The 19,854-nt window shown below is 44.3% G+C and overlaps 1 protein-coding gene across 5 annotated transcripts in view; it reads left to right on the forward strand.

Annotated features, from left to right (window-relative positions):
* Nucleotides 1-19,854, forward strand: part of ARFIP1 (ADP ribosylation factor interacting protein 1) — a 290,148-nt gene that overhangs the window by 41,386 nt on the left and 228,908 nt on the right. For 2 of the 5 annotated variants that reach the window (XM_029608750.1, XM_029608665.1), the window contains exon 1: nt 6,522-6,745. The exons of 1 other annotated variant lie outside the window; for it this stretch is intronic. The gene's annotated coding sequence lies outside the window, so the exon portion shown is untranslated. Of the gene's footprint in view, nt 1-6,520; nt 6,746-19,854 lie in introns of those variants that run through there. 2 more of the 5 variants (XM_029608504.1, XM_029608840.1) reach the window with 2 other exon arrangements.

Consider the following 19,854-nt stretch of genomic DNA (forward strand, 5'->3'; position numbering starts at 1 on the left):
GGCTTGGTACTTTACAAGACGTGAGTTGGTCATCCACTTTGGTCCATGTGTTTCGAGCAGTCCCTGAATAGTATGAGGAGTTGTTACTTGCAAAGTTTGTCCAAATGTCAACTTGACTGCTTCTGGAATTAGTATGCATGCAGCCGCGATGCTTCGAAGACAACCCGGCCATCCTTTGGCAACATTGTCCATTCCTTTTGACAGATAGGCAACAGGTCTCTCCCATGATCCGAAGGTTTGAGTTAGGACCCCAATGGCCATTCCTTTTTTTCTCATCTACAAACAGATGAAACGGTTTAGTTACGTCAGGTAGCCCCAGGGCAGGGGGTGAGATCAGGGCTTCTTTTAGTTGTTGTAAGTGTACCAGTTCATGTCCTTCCCACTGGAAGGGTTGAGATTCTGCTTCTTTACCCCGCAGCTTGTCGTATAGGGGTTGGGCAATAACTGCATAGTTAGCAATCCAAAGCCGGCAGTATCCAGTAGCTCCCAGAAATGCTCGCAGTTCTTTTTTGCAGGTTGGTGTAGGCTGATGTCTTATCGAATTTGTACGAGAGATTCCAAGGCATCGAGTGCCTTCACGGATTCGGAAACCCAAGTACTCTACTTCTAATTCACAGATTTGGGCTTTCTTTTTGCTTGCCCGGTACCCTTTTGAATACAATGTCTGTAACAGGTGAAGGGTAGCTTTCGCACAGTCAAGATATGTGTCTCTGAACAACAGTAAGTCATCAACGTATTGTATTACTGGCCCATATTTTTTCTGGTAAGTTTTCAAATCTTTTGCCAGCTGTTCCCCCGAAAAGCGTGGGAGAATGTTTGAAATCCTTGAGGCAACCGAGTCCAGGTGTACTGTTGTTTTATTCCAGTGTGTGCATTTTCCCATGTGAAGGCAAAGATCTTCTGACATTCTTCTGCTACCGGAACGGAGAAGAAAGCATCCTTGAGATCAATTACACTGTACCACTTTGATGTGGGGTTGACTTGAGCTAGAATGGAGTAAGGGTTGGGTACCAGGGCCACCAAGTCCGCCACTTGGCTATTTACCTTTCGTAGATCTTGTACAGGTCGATAGTCATTAGTACCAGGTTTTCTTTACTGGTAGCAAGGGAGTGTTCCAGGCAGACCGGACTTGTCGCAGGATACCCAAGTCAAATAGTCTTTGTAGATGTACTTGTATTCCCTGCCTGGCCACGTAGGGAATAGGATATTGGGCTTGGTTAATGACTTGTGCATTCTCTTTCAGTTCTATCCAGACTGGGTCAGCCTCGGTTGCCAGTCCTCCTGGATTGTTTTCAGACCATACTGAAGGTACGCTATCCATCAGGTACCTTCGTTTTACATTGAGAGGGGTATCTTCCTCATATCGGTGCTCGATGGTTCGTTCGACTATGGGAAGATGTAGTCTCCATTCCTCCTGGAGAGGGCAAATAAGGGAAACAGGGTTGTCTGCAAAGGAAGCTTTGATTTCACCATTTGATTCAAACTGTAGAGTGGCCCTTAATTTGCAAAGGAGATCTCTACCAATTAGTGGGACTGGACATCCAGGGACATAGAGGAATCGGTGGGATACTAATTGTCCTCCCACTCGAACCTGTCGATTCTGAAGAATAGGGGCTGCCAGTGGTTTCCCGGAGGCCCCTACAATGGAGATGCTTTGTGCTGTGGGAATAGCGATTGCAGTAGTCATGACAGATCGTTGTGCTCCAGAATCTAGTAATCCTTTGAAGGTTTTAGACCCAACCTTTATTTCCACCAACGGATCGGAGGGCAGGGCTTCCTTGTTTAGTCATGAGTTTCGTCCGATATCGTCACTAGACTCATCTGACAATTCGTCCAACGCCATTTGCCATTCAGTTTCTTGAGATTTTGAGGGTTTTGAACCGTTCCCTCCTTCGTCCTCCCGTGGTTTCTCAGGGCACTCAGCCTTCCAATGTCCTTCTTGTTTACAATATGCACATTGATTGACCCCTATAGGCGCTCTTCCTCCTCTGAACGATCCGCCCCTTCCTGATCTTCCTCTCTGCCATGCCTTATGTGGCGGGTTGCCTCTTCCTCTCTGCCCAGGGTATCCTCGATACTTCCTGGCTTGCTCTCCGAAATTAGTTTCTTCCATTGCTGCCGCTAACAAGTTAACACTTTCTCTCATCCTTCTGCTACTTTCTTTTTTCTCCTTTTTCTCATCTTCCAGCTCTCTATTTCCATAGACTTTGTCTGCCATGATTTTGAGCTGGCTGATGTTCATTCCTTCAAATCCCTCTGTTTTCTGGATTTTTCGGCGTATATCGGGGCATGACTGTCCTACGAAACTCATGACTATTATGGGGTGGTTCTTTTGATCTTCTGGATCAAAAGGGCTGTATCTGCGATACGCATCCATTAATCGTTCAAGGAAGTCTCCCGGAGTTTCGTCCTTTTTTTGTACTATATCCTGGATTTTAGTCATGTTCATAATTTTCCTTTTTCCCTTCCTTAAGGCTTCTAGGAAGGCTCTCTGATAAGCCGCGATGCGGTCTCGTCCACTGGAAGTTTGGTAGTCCCAGTGAGGGTCTGTTGGAGCAAGTTCCCTTGCGGCAGCATCAGGATCACCGTCTGACCCGGCTCCACTTCTGGCTGCTTCTTCCATGTTTTGTTGTATTTGTCTCCGCTGCTCAGTGGTGAACAGGAAAGAAGCCAGATGGCGGATGTCAGCCCAGTTGGGATTATGTGAGGAGAAAATTCCGTTTAAAAAATCAATCATTTGATCTGGTTTTTCAGCGTAGGAAGGGCCGAGCTGTTTCCAGTTAAAAAGATCGCTTGATGAAAAAGGGACATAGGTATATAGTCTAATAGTCTGTGCAGTTTGGAAAGCATTTTCCTCACTTGGGACCGCAGGTACGACAGTTGCAGTTTCTCTGATTGGGAGTTGGAGACTGGCAGCCGCTTGTGTTCTCCGACGAGTGTGGGCTGAGACAGGAGGTTCCGGTTCGTCCTCTGCCCTTACCGATTCTAACTCTCTTTTCGTTTCCTGTGAAGTACTAGGCAAGGGCTCAGCTTGTTCATAAGAAGGAATCGGTGGCAGATTAAGTAGCGGTGGGTAAAGTGGGATGTAAGGCGGCGGTGCTAGAACTTCTGGTTCATCAATTAATATGGTCTCCGCTGCCGGCAGTGGTTTAATTTTTTTTTCTGTAGTTTCTTCGTCCTTTTGGACTACCAATATGGCCGCCTCCGGTGACGTCATGCCGTCTGCGTCCAATATGGCCGACTTCTCCTTTCTTTTCCGGTTTGGTGACTTCCGGTGGCCCGCCTTCTGCATATGCGCCACCATGATGAGGGCAGCTCCCTCTACTAACTTTTGTGCCCAGGACGGGGGATTGAGAATAACTTCGATCCAGGCATTAATATATGGGACATCTTCAGGAAAACCTGGCTGATCTTCTTTTGTGACTACTATTCGGACTCTAGAGGCCGTAACAAAATCGAAAGTTCCTTTCGGGGGCCAGTTGACGCACAAGCTCGGCCACCGATAGGCACAGCGTTGGATCATACCAGGTTTAGTACAGGTATGTTTGTCAAACACTTCGCTAAAGTGCTCAGTCATAACTTTTAACGGGGTAGACCCTCCCCCACCCATTTAGGATAGAGGCACAGACAAAGAGGGGAAGGGATAGCAGATAGGTAAGGGGTCCGTATCTGCCAGACACAAAAGGGTCACACTTGCCCCGACTAGAACGCGGTCGCCCGGTCTAGAACTGCGAGGCCATTCACTCTCTTTCACACAACAAGAAACCTATTCCCAAGATTTCTTTCTGATTCCCAAAATTCAAAAATTTCCGAAATTCCAATTCAGGTTTTCAGTAACGAGGTCTTCGGAGGGGGAGCCCCTACTAACCACGCTGTGGGGTTTGATCAACGCCCCCTCGATCCATTTTTCAGGATCGGCTGGTAATTTAGCTGTATCTGGTTTCTAATTCAGGTTCCCACTGGTTCTTATTCCCGTGCAGATAAAAGTATACTTGCCTGAAACGTTCTCTCGATCGCGAAGAAAGCCTTCTTTTCGAATCACCAGCCCAGAGGTCTCAAGAAGTTCCTTGTGGAACGGTCCCCTCAGAAACCTGATCGCTGAACTCAGCGGTGGCCACTCACCAAGTAAGTCTGGGGGATCGCTCCGCCACCAAACCACCGGACCAGCTGGGGGGCTAAAATAGCGTCCCCGGCACCTCCTGGCTGGCTCGCCAAATGTAACCGTCTGTTTTTAATCAGTAAGGAGGTCCAGACAACTGATCCGTAAAGATAGACTTTTATTGCTAGCAAGATGCAGCTAAGACAAAGGCTCAGTACAACTGCATACCACGCCCCCTCAGGAGCAAACTTTTATGCACTTTACAATTCTTATCTTTTGCACATGCGTTCTGGTTTTGCTGAACAATCATTTTACAAACTGCTGAACAAGCAATAGCTAGCGTGGTCTCTAGTAGGTGTAGCTTATGATCAGACTATTGTTTCGTCATTTAATTGACGGGTTAGACATTTGCGACGGCGTTCGTATTAATACAATACAAAATATGAATCCAAAATGGAGTCACGTTCACTAAACGTTAGTGCGTAAGTACGTCATTACGTGTTAGGGTTCGTTTGCGTTGCAAATGTTAGTAAATCAAGATGGCTGTGCGTTTCACTGCAGCATGATTAGACATAGTTCTTCCGATCTTCTCGTACAGCGATAGTCCATAAAATTGAACTCCTTCAGAAACAGGATGCTGGGCTTGATGGACCCTTGGTCTGACCCAGCATGGCAATTTCTTATATTCTTATGTTCTTAAACTACTGATACTGGTGCATCAGGTGATGAGAGGAAATAACCCAATCATTTTATAGAGTAAACTACATTGTTAAAGGCTGAGGGAAGAACACTGGTTAAGCCAAGCTGTATTAGTGGGGGGTCCATCACAATCAGTCCGATGCAATATAGTGCGCTTAGCCGCAGTGCTTTACACATGCTTGGATGCACATCCAAACCAGCGCATAGCTAATAGTGCTCATAAATGTGTGCATGACATGCACATTTGTACTCAACAAAAGTTAACACCCACCCCGGAGCAGACATTAATTCTTGAGGAGCCCCTAAAATTAACAGAAAAGCAGAAAATACTGCTTTTCTGTTGTTTCTCCGACTTAATATCGTGGCTATATTAAGTCGGAGGAATCGAATAAAGGAGTAAGTGAAAAGAAATGTCGCTGTCAGGTTAGGAAAAAGGACACTCAATTAATGACCTCCATTTTTCTAACCCACTCTGAGCCACTTTTCCTGAGCACCCGATGCTGAGGTGCTAGGGCCGCACCGTTTCCCTTAGTGCCTCCTTTTTACTGTGGCAGCTCATTTAAATATTAAATCAGGCGCCCTGGAGAGGTAGATCAATGTGTGGTAGAAGAGTGGTGCTCAATCATGAGCGCCCATTTTACGCCTGCAGATATTGCATGGGCCTGAGTGAGAGGTGAAGAAGCCCGCTAAAGCAAGGGCTTTTTTTAACATTTGGTCTAGCCACCCCTGCCTGCATTGTGGAACAGTTTAATTGGGTTATGTAACTTTAGGGAAAATGCATGCTTATTATTTCCTAAGCTTTGATATGGTAGTGGAGTGGTAGTTTCTCAGTATTGTTGTGCAGAGAAACGTATTAAATAGTATCAAAGTGGGGGGTGGCGGGGGTGCAAATGAATATTAAGACATGGAAGTGGTCATAAAAGGAAATTGTAAAAGAGTGGATCCTCGTAAATGCCTGGTAAAATTCAGTGCACAATTTTTACTCACGTTTTATTATATCGGACTCCCATATATTATATTTCCAGTTTTAAATCAATATGAATTATGCCTTCAGCCCATTAATGCTCCCCCCCCGTGCATTGGGGAGTAATAGGTATTAACTAGCTAATGCCTACACAGATAAGAGCATTGACATGCAGGAGCCTTAATTTGTGTGCATATTTTTACTACTGTTAGCTAAAATCCTTAAATGTGTGTTAACATAGGTCACCTTAATATGAGCCTCCGTTCGCACAAACAGAAAAAAACAGCCCTGTACTGTAAATAGGGTCCTTCTCCCCTTGAGCCACTGTCTACCTCTAAGCCCCGCAGTCCTTTTCATCCACTGCTATGCACTCGTATAGGGAAATAGCAACACCCATTTTCCTTGAGGACACTTTCCCGCAGCATCGCCCAGACACCATTGCCCCCCCCCCCGGAGGATAAATAGTGCTACACCATGCACTGCCGCAGCTCCGTCCTGAAACAGCCTTTTAATTTTTACTGTGCCGTGGAGGTTTCTAAAACGGCCCGAGATAAAATAAAAACATGAATTGTCTCCTGAAAGAGACACACATTTTTGTAAACTATGTAAAAGAAAAAACAAATTAACTTTTTTTTCGATTTACATAAAAAGTTTAACGTCAGGCTCAGGGGTACAATCCGACCCGCTCTCACCGGGCAGGGTACAGGTAGAAAACAGGGTACCCGGAAGTTGTCCCTCCGGCTGTAGCTGGGAGGCGGGGCCACGCTGGCGGGAGCCAGAGAGAGGAGAGCCGGCTGGGGGGCGGGACTGTAGATTCCGTCTGTGTACGCCAGCCAGGTCCTCTACTTCCGGGTGTGCTGGAGTCGGTGTAGGGATCCTTCAGCTGCCACCGGGCCCAGCTTATTTCTCACCGGCCGAAGGGGCTCCTCGCTGGCGAGCAGTAGCGCCCCCTTCCCTCCCTGGGACAGCGCGACCCCGAGCAGGTACAGTGCGACCCCTCCCCCCCCCCCCCCGCCTCTTGTCCGGGTTTCCTCTTTGGTTTTGAAGGCGGTGGGGGAAGAAGGAGATGGAATGAATAAGACACGCACAGACGAAAAAAAGGGAGCCGATATCAGGGTGACAACTTTGCTGCCGCTCCGTGAGCCAGTCCCCCCTCCCAGCGGGCTTCTATCGGACTGAGAGTGATGGAGAAGGCGATGCGTGTACACACGGCCGCGGAACTTTCCTCTCCCTCCCTCCCGCCTTCCTTCCCAGCACGATCCGCTCGCTTCTCCAGGGCCGAATGTCAGCAGCCCATCACCCTTTTCTCTGTTTTTTACAAAAGCAGCAGCCAGCCTGCCTGAAGGGCGGGGGCAGTTTAACTTGTGTGTGCCCCCGGGGGCTCAGCGGCTCGCTGCAGTCTGTGCCGAGCTTTTTTTTTTTTTTTTTTTAAGTTTTGGAGGGGCAGAGAGTTTGCAGGCTCGGTCTCCGGGTGAAGGGCAGCATTGTGCCGCCGCCTCTGACCGGTTTGCGAGAGCACGGAAGAGGTGTGGGGATGGAGAATCCCGGCTCCGGGGCCCTGCGTCCTTCCCCCCCCCCCCCCTTCTTCCTCACTACCGTTTACGTGGCCCGCAGCCGCGTGGCGGCAGAGGGAGAGCCCGGCCACGCCCCTTCCCTTCCTGCTTTCGCCGCTGCTCCGTCGTGGGATTTGGGTATTTTCCTGCAGCGGTCGTGCGCTCCCAGTATGAGGGAAGTGAGGTCCATCAGCTCTGTGTTTTTTTTTTTTACATGTGTACTCCAAACGAATTACAACCTTGCTAGGTTTTAATTCACTTTTTCTATTAAGTTGCCTCAGAATATGCTTTATCTACACTCTGATGCTTGTGAACACCTTTTTTTTTTTTTTCGCGTTATCGGTTTCTTTCATCTTCAGCAGTGTGCAGTAGTGGTTGGCACAGAGATGTACACCTGAAGTCGCCTATTGGTTTCTGTTGTTGATGATGATCTGAAGGCATTTGCTTGCTCTCTGTTTAACCTTAGATTGTAATCTCTTTGGAATAGTAACTAGAACATCATTGGTTATGCAGGGTATCATTAGGGATTCTTTTTTGTTTTTATTTTTACTGGGAATTTCAGTGTTTTAACAGAAAAAAAGACAGGAAAAATAAGGAAGACAGAATTTGAAAAGAAGCTTGCAGTGGAAGCAAAAACTCATAACTTTTTCAGGTACATTTGAAGTAAAAGCCTGTGAGTTGGACCATTAGATGGTCAGGGGATCATAGGGGCACTTAGGCATGACAAAAGCCATAGTAGAGAGATTAAATGAATTCTTTGGTTCTGTCTTCACTGAAGAAGATGTAAGATAAACCCATGCCAGAAATTATATTCAAAGGTGATGATTATGCAGAACTGAAACAAATCTCAGTGAGCTGGAAGATGTAATAGGGCAAATCAACAAACTAAAGAGTAGCAAATCACCTGGACCAGATGATATACATCTTATACACCTGGACCAGATGATATACATCTTAGTGTGAAAGAACTGAAAAATGAAAGTGTGGACTTGCTATCAGATGATTTTAATGATAGTTTACAAATTACTATGGTACCTGGTGACTGGAGAGGTGCCAGTGTAACACCAATTTTTTAAAAAGTGCTTAAGGAGTGATCCAGGAAACTACAGACCAGTGAATCTGACATCCTGTGCCAGGCAAAATGGTGGAAACTATCATAAAGAATAAAATTGGTGAACATATAGATAGGTATAGTTTAATGAGACAAAGCCAACAATCTCCTGTAAATACTCCCACACAGAGTTTATTTATTTATATCTTGATGATCAAGTTACTATTGTTCTACCTATTCTCTGCCTAGCCTTCCTCCACTATCCTATCTACCTTCTAGTATTATAACTTTCTACTCATTGCCATTATTGTTCAACCAGTTATTTTGTTTAATGTAACTTCTATTCCATTTCCTCCTCCTCTATCCGTTCATTGTAAACCAATGTGATGTACATACAAACTTCGGTATACAAAAATGTTAAATAAGTTTAGCCTCTCCAGTCTGCTACATTATTTTGAGGGTGTAAATAAACACATAGATAAAAGGGAGCCATTTGATATCGCATATCTGGATTTCCATAAAGCATTTGACAAAGTCCCTTATTAGAGACTTTTTAGGAAATTAAAAAGTTATGGTATGGGGCAGTATCCTATTGTGTATTGGGAACTAGTTAAAAGCTAGAAAACAGCATAGGGCTAAGTGGCACATTTTTCCCAATGGAGAAAGGGCAATAGTGGAGTGCCCCAGAGATCTATTTTGGGACCACTGTTTTTTAATATATTTATATACGTTCTGGAAATGGGAGCAACGAGTGAGGTGATCAAGCTTGCCGATGACACAGAATTATTCAAAGTAGTTAAATGACAAGAGGATTGTGAGAATTTGCAAGAGGACATTGCAAAACTGGGAGACTGGGCATGCAAATGGGAAATTTTAAATGTAATGTAGAAAAGTGCAAAGTGATGCACTTAGGAAAAGTAACCCAGATTACAGATACACAATACAAAGTTCCACATTAAGAGTCACCATTCAGGAAAAGGATCAAGGCATCCTTGATAATATGTTGAAATCTTCTGCTCAGTGTGCAGCAGCAGCCAGGAATTATTAGGAAAGGAATGGAGAATGAAACAAAGAATATCATAATGCTCGTACCACTCCCTGGTGCAAGCTTATCTTGAGTACCGTGTGCAGTTCTGGTCGCTACATCTCAAGAAAGATATAGCAGAATTAGAAAAGATTCAGAGAAGGGCAATGAAAATGATAACGGGATGGAATGATTCCCCTTTGAGGAAAGACTAAAGAGATTAGGACTCTTCAGCTAGGAGAAAAGATGGCTGAGGGGAGATATGATGAAGGTCTATAAAATGAGTGGAATGGAAGATTGGGCGTCCATATGGCAGATGAAATATAATGTGGACAAGAGCAAGGTGCTACATATAGGGGAAAAATAACCCATGCTATAGCTACTCAATGTTAGGTTCCATTTTAGGAGTTAACAGCTAGAAAAAAGATCTGGGTGACCTAGTTGATATTACATTGAAATTGTCTCAGTGTGCTGTGGTGGTCAAAAAAGCAAACAGAACGTTTGAAATTATTAGGGATGGCAAATAAAACAGAGGACGTCATAATGCCTCTGTATTGCCAAGTGGTTAGACCGCACCTTGAATGCTGTGACCAGTTCTGGTCGCTGCATCTCAAAAACGATATTTGTACAGAGAAGGGCAACCAAATTGATAAAGGGCATGGAACAGTTCCCCTATGAGGAAAGGCTAAAGAGGTTAGGGCTGTTCAGCTTAGAGAAGAGACGGCTGAAGGGGGATGTGCTAGGGGTCTGCAAAATCATGAGAGTTCTAGAACAGGTAAATGTGAATCGGTTATTTACTCTTTCAGATAATAGAAGGACTAGGGGGCACTCCATGAAGTTAGCATGAGGCACATTTAAAACAAATCAGAGAAAATTCTTTTTCAGTCAACACACAATTTAAGCTTTGGAATTCATTGCCAGAGGATGTGGTTAAGGCAGTTAAGTGTAACTGGACTTAAAAAAGATTTGGATAAGTTCCTGTAGGAGTAGTCCATAAACTGCTATTAATCAATAGGGAATAGCCACTGCTTGTTGCTGACATTAGTAGCTTGTGATCTGTCTAATGTTTGGGTACTTGAGACATGGATTGGCTGCAGTTGGAGACTGGATACTAAGCTTGATGGACCCTTGGCCTGACCCAGTATGGCAAGCCTTATGTTCTTATAATGAGTTATAATTGGTTGTCTACTCTTTCAAAGAGTACAATGACTGGGGGCACACAATGAAATTACTAGGTGATACATTTAAAACAAAAAAGAAGACTTTTTTTCCTCAGTGCATAATTAAGCTCTGGATTTTGTTGCCAGAGGATGTGGTGAAAGCTATTAGTGTAGTTGCATTTAAAAAAGGTTTGGACAGGTTTCTAGAGGAAAAGTCCATAAACAATTATCAAGGTGTGCATGGGGAAATCCACTGCTTGTTCATGATAAGCAGCTTGGGATCCTGCCCTGGCTTGGCCACTGTTGGAAACAGGATACTGGGCCTGCTGGACCTTTTGCTTTGACTCAGTATGGCAAGGCTTGTGTTTTCAATTTTTATTTTCTTATGACTTTGTTATAACAAATAGAAAAGTGAGAGAGGTAATTTTTTCTTTTTTTTTTCTTTTTTTTACATTGAAATTCTTAAGGCAAGTAAAAACTGAAAACGAAGGTAATTTGTTTCATATATATTAGTACTGTGTAAACATCACTAGTATTTCATTTCCTACAGAGTTAATCTACTTCTGCTGCTTTCTAAGTTTTGTCTGCTAGTCTTTCCCTCTCACCATCCTAAACTTGCAACAGAAAAACAGGAATATAGATCAGTAATTCTTAAATGATTTTTCTTCTAAACACATTTACATTTTGCTGTTCCACCCTCTTCTTTACAAACTTCATCTAAACTTCCAGTGATGATCCTGTCCATAATTGCTCCTTCAGAAAGGTATCTTGTTAACCTCTCTGACCACGTCAGTTTCTAAACATCTTAGAATTGATTTGACCATTGAAATATTTATGATCTTATGCTCACTTATCCCTCTGCATGGCACTTACCCAGTATCAGCCTTGTGGATTACTGCTGTAATCATTTTGCTGAAGCAAGTAACCAAAAGTCACTTGCCTTGACCTTTTTCTGATTGCTCGCGTTTAACTCCTTGATCTTCCAGTTAAAAACATGCAGAGGCTTTTTAGAAATTATAGCTCACATTTCCTTTGGCAGTTCAAGAGTGGGTACTACGGTACGTTTGGAAATTCTGTGGCAATTAGATGGCATATTTGCATGCTTTACAAATTAATATTATTTGATATGCACTTTATAAAAAAAAATACAGTACTGTTATTTTTTGTGTCTGGTTAATTTAGTTCTTTTCAAGGAAGAGGAGAGGTTGATAAAGAATGGGGGCAGGGCATCTGGGAGATGAAGGGGGGTATACTGTGGCTGTATTGGGGAGGAGAAAAGGGGTTTTAAGTGCAGAGGGAGGGGAAGAAGGATCATTGGTAGAGAATGAAAGGGAATTGAGGGGGATCCATTTAAATGTCCGATTGTCTTGTCTCCACATGCAGTTTTTCTCTTTGTTCACCGATGTCCTGCTTCCACAGTAGCCTTTCTGTTGCTCTTCCTGATGCTGCTGTTCATGCCTTATTCTGCACACAAAGTTGCTTACTGTTATATTGGCAACTGGTGGTCAGCCTTCATGTTCACAGCGGTGTTTAGTGCAGCTGGCTCTAAAGGGTTAACATCGGATTTGGAAGCAGGGGTTCCTAGGTAATTTGCTTCTGTGTTTCAGTCAAATCTGGCCAGCCTTGCAGAATTATCCTCGTTTTACCTGTCTCTGTTTCTGTGACCCAGATTATGCTAGTTGTCTCCAGTTTAATGTACAGTAAGTCTGTTATCTGTTTTTGCCTGTTAGCAGAATTTGGCATTGACGATGTGGCCTCCTCTGTTTGCAAATAAAGACCAAATTAAGCTGTTTTAAGTTGCACATAGAGTCCGTGATGGAGACAAACTAATGTCGCTCGCTCACATTCCTCCCTGCACGTCCTCCCATCCTGGCTTGGAATTAGCAGGATGACAGGAACATCTCAGACCTCCTCCTCTGCTCCTTAGGCTTGCTTGCTTGTATTTTGAACCATGCAGCATTATGGGGGGCCTGTGTAGTTAAAAGTGCAATGCTAGTCCTGGTCAATAAAGGTAGATGAAGCAGCCCAAGATGCTCCTGGCTTCCTCCTAGCCCCAAGCTAGGCTAGGAGGGGAGAGATGCGCTGCCACCGGTGCCGTCGTCTTTCTCCTAGTGCCCAGTTTCCTGTGGTAACTTTACGCTAAGGGCCAGATTTTTGTGGAGCCTACCATGTCCCTGGAATCATGGGAAATCAGGGATTCTGCTAGAGATTTAATACTTCTGTGCTACATTTTAACTGAGCCAGTGGGCAAGCATTCAACTGATTATTACATCCCCAGTTTCAAAATTGACTAGCTCTGATCTGTCGCCTGATATTTCATACTCTCTTTTTCAGCTTTCTCAGAATTTTCAAGATCGTGCAGTATCTACCTAGTACCTGAACTTTAATCTGCTTTGAAGTGCCAAAAAGTGGAATATAAATCAAAATAAGTAACTTTAAAATCTCTTGTGTTCGGATAGTTAATACTCCTGTTTCTGTAGGCTGGCTGTTCTTGTCCATATTCCTTATCACCTAAGAGCTACAGTGCTGCAGTGGATTATAAATGTTCACATTATAGGACATTTCTTTTCACTAGTTCCTTTATGAATGCCCTCTGCTTTTGTAGTTTTTCTTTCTCGTATAGACACCACTTTATTTTAACCCAGCAATGTACTGTTGTAGTTAAGATTTTAATCTCTCTAATGTTTGCTTGTTTAGTCTGGGCATTGTATAGTTTGTAACTTAACTGTGGGTTGGTTTTTTTTTTTATTATGTATGTAATTCTTGTTACCTGCTAAGATCTGTGGATTAGCGGGCTACAAATTTGTAAACTGAATAAATGCGCCTGCTCTTTTGGGCTTCCAGCTTAGTCGGAACGAGGGCTGGGAGTCTGGCGCCATGATTACCCCTCACATCTCGCTTTAGCCCATTCATTGACGTGACGGCCCTCTGCCGGGGTGCCACGCACCAGGGCTGCTTCCAAAATCCTGCGCTTACGGGCCCCAGATCCAGCCACTAGGTGTCTCCATCGTGCAAGGGCATGATTTCTCCCCCTTCCGCAGCATTCCCAGCACTGGCTGCCCTGGGGAATCAAACTTGGGTCCCTATGGACACCGCCTTTTGTAGTCTTATCAGCTGTCTTTTCCGCAATGTACCTCGCTTTGATGGTGCTTAGTAGTTGCTCTTTCTTTAGTGTCTGTTTGTCTCCAGATTCTTCCTCAGAGAAAGTAATTCATGGTTTCTTGTAGGTTTTCTTTAGCACAGTGTCCTAGAAAAGGAAGGCCTCCAATGGGTAGCTCCGAGCCTGAGCTCGCCTCTGACTTACTTATCCGTACCTTTTTCTTTTGTTGAGTTCAGGGTGAGTAGGATTAGTCGATCCAGGCTTTTCCTTTGAATAGAAACTTGATTGTCCAATAGCACAGTTACTGTGTAAATAGCTGAATTGATTTATCATTCTCCAATGAAGTGTCTGTAAATCTGGGAATATTTTACTCTGATGTTCTTGCATAGCAGTGCCAGATTCATGGCGGGTGGTGTGTTTTTACTTATGTTCAATTAGTTTAATCGTGCTGCAGAAACATTTTGCCACACTTTCTACTTTTCTGATTTTTTTTTTTTTGTTCTTTCCTCTTGACCTTGGCGCTCTCTCTTCTTTTCTTGGTCTGTTATGTTTTTTTGTCTTCAGATTCTTTTATTTCCCCCCTTATTGCCTTTTATTCCTGTTGTGTCTGTTATCTGCCCTCCTTTTCGCATTGTCCCTTCCTTCCAGGGCAGGTGCAGAGCTGTAATGATCTTGTTAGGGCTGAGGGAGCCCCAGGGTGGGAACTTGCAGTAAGCTCTGGACAGCCAGGCTGCTCTTGCCTGTGATGCATCCTAAAGTTGTTTCCTAGCATGTAGACAGATGGACTCAGGACCCAGTGGGTTATGCATCTCTGCCAGAAGATGGAGACGGCGCGCACTGACATACTCCTGCAGTGACATCAGCCTGCCAGTATTCTCCGTCTTCAGCAGATGGTGGATGTGCATTTCCCTACTGGGGATTGCTGCAAATTTAGAGGACAATTAATTGTAAATTTGATTTGCCTCACTCTCCTGCGGTAATATTTAATGGTCCCGCCCGCAGTTGAGAATTCCTGAGGTGATTTCCGTGGTCCCTCAGATGAGAAACTTGGTCCGGTAGCTGTTTAAGGCCGGCGTGGACTTAGCTGTTTTAAGCAGCTGAAAGGCAGCAGGTGCAGGAAGCAGAGTGCGGCAGTGATGTATATGCTCTCTCCCCCCCCCCGCAGTCAGAGACCGTCTGTGTACTCGGCTGGGAAGGCTGAGCTCAAGTAAGTTTAAAAAAAAAAAAAAAAAGAGAGAGAGAGAGACAGAGTGGAGGGTTTATGTAGGAATTCCTCTGGTCTCCATGCTCAGCACGCCGTCCCGACGTTTGTTCCCGCTCCCGTGGGGTTTAGGGGAACTTGGCAGCCTGGCGGGTTGAGCAGCCCCGGTGGGCTAGGCCCCACTGTTAAGTTTCTTTTTGTGCCCCTTTTCATAGGGTTTAGTGTTTGAGTATTAGCATTTTTCTGAGGGCCACCCCACACATAACATGTTACAATAGTGATATTTTTACTTCAGAAGACTGTATTTTGAATATGCTTTTTAACCTAAAATCTGTTATAAATGCATATTTTTAAATTCTGTGTGGGAAGGATGGGACTGGTCAAGGCGGTAAGGTTTGCATATGGTGCCTAATAACCTTGCACCAGGCCTGGGCTCCACATGGGAAAGCAGGCTTCCCTCCGGGGCTGTGCTGCTCTGGGGGTCAGTGGCCGTCCCCTGGCTCAGCCGGGGCTTTGCAGTTCTTAAACCGAGGAAACAGCATGGAGCATACCTGGTCCCCCTCCTCCGCAGAGTAGGTAAGGAAAGCAAAGCCTGGGGAGCCATAAAAGCAGCAGACCGTGCGCTGGAATAGCAGGGGGAGGTGGCGGCAGCAGGCACAGGGAGGGGAGGGGGTGAGTCCCCGGAGTAAGTGCCTGTGCAGTGTTTGGGGAGGCTTCTGTCTGAGGTGGCTGGGGCGAGGGGGGGTCTCTCGCTCACAGTCACTCGTGCTCGAGAAGTGGGTACTGCAGCTCTACGTAACTGAGATGTAGAGCTCACCCCCTGGTCTTGAGGGTGCTCTTTTTTTTTTAGTCATTTAGGGACATTGTGAAATTTTAGTTTGGAGATTTTTGTGGCCCAGTTCTGACACTCCAGGTCACGTGATGGACTTCTAAAGTGTCAGCTTAGTGTGTCTTTGGGAGCTGTTGAAGCACATGTTGCAGGGGAAAACCCATGATGGAATCGGACATATACCCTGTGTGCCAGTTATGAAAAATCCCCTGGGCTGATATTTTCCTGCAGTCCGCCCCTGTCTGGCACAGCTGCTTTTCTAAGAGAGCTGCTCCACTGGGCACTTAAATCAAGATTTTTTATTTTTTTTTTATAGTTGATGGCGGTATGTCTTTTTATTTCATTTTCAAGTTATACGTAAACAAGTTAAACTTGTAAAAAGCAACATAGGTGCAGTATTAATACCAAAAATGAAAACCACTACTCACTTCTAGAGTTTGCATCACCATTACACCACAAACCAAATACGTGGTAGAGGCGAAAAAAGACAGGGAGATATCAAGGAAAGGTAAGAAGAAAAAGCGTTGAGGAATAAGCCAAGCATAAATTACCTTATTTCCTGCAACTTAGAAGCCAGTAGGACCATTCATGAATCTTTTTTGCATCAAGGAAATATCTAAGCTGATCCGAGGCAAAATATACCTAATCAACATCACAGTATTTGGAAGGAAATCGTAAAGGAAATCTTAAAAGGAAAGTAGCCCAAGAGCTGTAGACTCCCTGGCGCGTAGTAAGAAAAAACTTTCTGCATTCTTGCGTTGTCCTAGCCAAATCCAGATAACCCCGTATCCTCTGCCCTATCAACAAGGCCTGAGCATTTTTTTTTTTTCTGGAGAAAATATGCTTCTGCCTGGCCTGCGGAAGAGTAAAACATACCCTTGCACAAGTGGGAAGTAGGCCCAGTCTGGAACGGAGAGCTCCCTAGTCATCTTCACAGAACGGAGCTGGAAAGCAGACCACAAACAGGTCTGGTCTTCATGGTAACTAAAATATGAAAATAAACCCACTGTGTGCAAATACGTGCTGAATATTCAGGGCTTACATCTGAAAACTGGGCAGTATGTGGCCTTTAGAGGGCTCAGATTTAGAAACTCCATGCCAAGGCATAGATTTATTTATTTATTTATTTATTTATTTTGTTTTATATACCGACAACCGTTTGCACATCGTGCTGGTTTACAGATAACTTACAACCAAAGGATATATAGGCAAAGCCTTTACAAGGAACAGTGTGTAACATAAACGCAGTAACAGGGCAATTAACTAGATAAATAAGGGAGGGAGGGGTAGGGGTAGATGAGACAGAGGAGGGGGCGGGGGGAGGGTGAAAATGGATACATAAGGAGAAGCTATGTACAGGGGCAAACTCTGGGCTTATCCGTGTAACCAAGCGTGCAGATGTACCCGGCTCTTAGACCAAGTATGCGTTGCGATATCTTAATAACTTTTTTTCATTGTGGATAGCTGAAAGCTGGACCCATTTACAGCCCTGGAGGGACCAGAGTTGGTCATTCTGCTCTAAGGAAAAGAAATGTGCTTTCACCTAAGATCTTCTATATGTAGATAGGTTCTAGTAACCTTTCTTCTGAGTTGGGGAGGCTTATTGGTGAGCTTGTTTTGGGCTCCTCTCTGCTGAGTTCTCACAGGCAAACTGTGCAATTAAAACCTTTGCTAGCTGTTAACTTGTTTATACTCTTAACGGCAGTTTACAGGGTTTCAAACGAGAACTGCCCACTCTCCTGAGGCGAGCGCATGTTCTCGGCCGCTGGGCCCAGGAGTTGGGGAAGGTGACTGAAGGCCCTGGTGGGGGGGAGGGGGGGGGCAGGCACAGGAGATGGGTGTGAAAGGAGGACACAGAAGCATCTTCCAGGCATGGGTGTCGCGGAAGGATCTGGGAAAGAGGAGAGAGGGCGATCTAGTGGGTGAGGCAGGAGGAGGGAGAGGGACTGGGGAATATGGAGTGGAGGAAGAGAACGGCAAGGCTATATTGGGGTGGGGGTGCACTTGGATAACAGGAGTATATGGCAAGTGCATTTTGTTCTCATCAAGTAAGTCCTGGAGGAATTGTACAATCCCAGGCACTTTAAAATAAGCTAAATTACCTGCCACTATAGCTATTTCCTGTTGGTCTGGATTGTGTATGTGTGTGCCTTTGCAATTAAGAACATAAGAAATTGCCATGCTAGGTCAGACCAAGGGTCCATCGAGCCCTAGTATCTTGTTTCCAACAGAGGCCAAACCAGGCCACAAGTACCTGGCAAGTACCCAAATATTAAATAGATCCCATGCTACTGAAACCGGTAATAAGCGGCTGTTTCCTCAGACAACATGATTGATAGCAGTTTATGGACTTCTCCCCAAGGAGCTTATCCTAACTTTTTTTTTTAACTCAGCTACTTGGACTCCCTTAACCACATCCTCTGGAAATGAATTCCAGAGCTTAATTGTGTGTTGAGTGAAAGAATTTTCTCTGATTTTGTTTTAAATGTGCTGCTTGCTAACTTCATGGAGTGCCACTTAGTCTTTGTATAATCTGAAAGAGTAAAATAACTGATTCATATTTACCTGTTCTAGACCTCTATCATATGCCCCCTCAGCCGTCTCTACTCCAAGCTGAACAGCCCTAACCTCTTTAGCCTTTCCTCATAGGGGAGCTGTTCCATCCCCTTTATCATTTTGGTAGCCCTTCTCTGTACTTTCTCCAGTGCAACTATATCTTTTTTGAGATGCGGTGACCAGAATAGTACACAGTATTCAAGGTGCGGTCTCACCATGGAGCGATACGGAGGCATTATAGCATCCACCATTTTATTCACTATTCCCTTCCTAATAATTCCTAAAATTGTTTGCTTTTTTTCACTGCTAAATCACACCGAGCCAACAATTTCAACGTATTAGTCACTATGATGCCTAGATCTTTTAGCTGGGTATTAATTCCCAATATGGAACCTAACATTGTGTAACTACAGCAAGGGTTATTTTTCCCTATATGCATCACCTTGCACTTGTCCACATTAAATTTCATCTGCCATTTGGATGCCCAATTTTCCAGTCTTGCAAGGTCCTCCTACAATTTATCACAATCTGCTTGTGATTTAACTACTCTGAATAATTTTGTATCATCTGCAGATTTGATCACCTTGCTCATTGTACTCCTTTCCAGATCATTTATAAATAGACCATTTAATCTTGCTCTCTGTTTCTTGTCTTAACCAGTTTGTAATCCACGAAAGGGCATCGCCTCCTATCCCATGACCTTTTAGTTTTCTTAGAAGCCTTCTTTGAACGCCTTCTGAAAATCCAAATACACCACATCTACCGGTTCACCTTATCCACAGGTTTATTAACCCCTTCAAAAAAATGTAGCAGACTTGAGAGCTAAGACTTCCCTTGGGTAAATCCATGCTGTTGTGTCCCATTAAACCTTGTCTATATATTCTGTGATTTTTATCTTTAGAATAGTTTCCATGATTTTTCCCAGCACTGAAGTCACTTACCAGTCTGACCACTATAAACACAATTATGATATCCTGCGTGTGCCAGTACTTTGAGGAGGTGTGTTGCTTTCTTGCATTCAAATTCCAGAGTTTTTCCTAAATTTCTGAACCCCCCCCCCCCGCCAAACAAATCCCAAATATGCATAGTGCATCCTGAAAACATTTTGTGATTTATTCAAAAGTTCTTGTGCCATGGGGCTTGAGTCTGAATACATGGTCTAACTGTTTTTCTATGTTCGGTATGGCATTTTCATGCTCATCCCCCGCCGAGCACCCATGGCACAGAGAAGAGAATATGGAAGAAATGTATGTTAGGGTTTCTAGACATTTTTAGCCTGATTTTTTTTTTTTTTTTTTTTAAATATACTTTACAGCAAAAAAATAAATGTCTGAAGTATATTTCTTGTTTTGTCCTTCCTCTGTGGCCTAGTTTCCATGCATCGAAGATGGATGGAAAATTCTCCCTAACTCTAGAAAAGCTATACCATTTCTGCCTCTTATGTTCTTACAGTAATAGTTTCGGAACTCCCTGTGCCCAAAATCTAATACTGCGAGTCATGGTTTTCCTCAGGTTTTTTTGCAGTGTAGGATTTAAGGTAGACGACCTAACTCGGTGATCATCAGCTGATAACCCTTGAAAGTGGCTCTGATACATTGCAGCAAACCCTGTGCTTCAG

The sequence above is a fragment of the Rhinatrema bivittatum genome, chromosome 1, assembly GCF_901001135.1.
Source record: "Rhinatrema bivittatum chromosome 1, aRhiBiv1.1, whole genome shotgun sequence".
NCBI classification, from domain to species: domain Eukaryota; kingdom Metazoa; phylum Chordata; class Amphibia; order Gymnophiona; family Rhinatrematidae; genus Rhinatrema; species Rhinatrema bivittatum.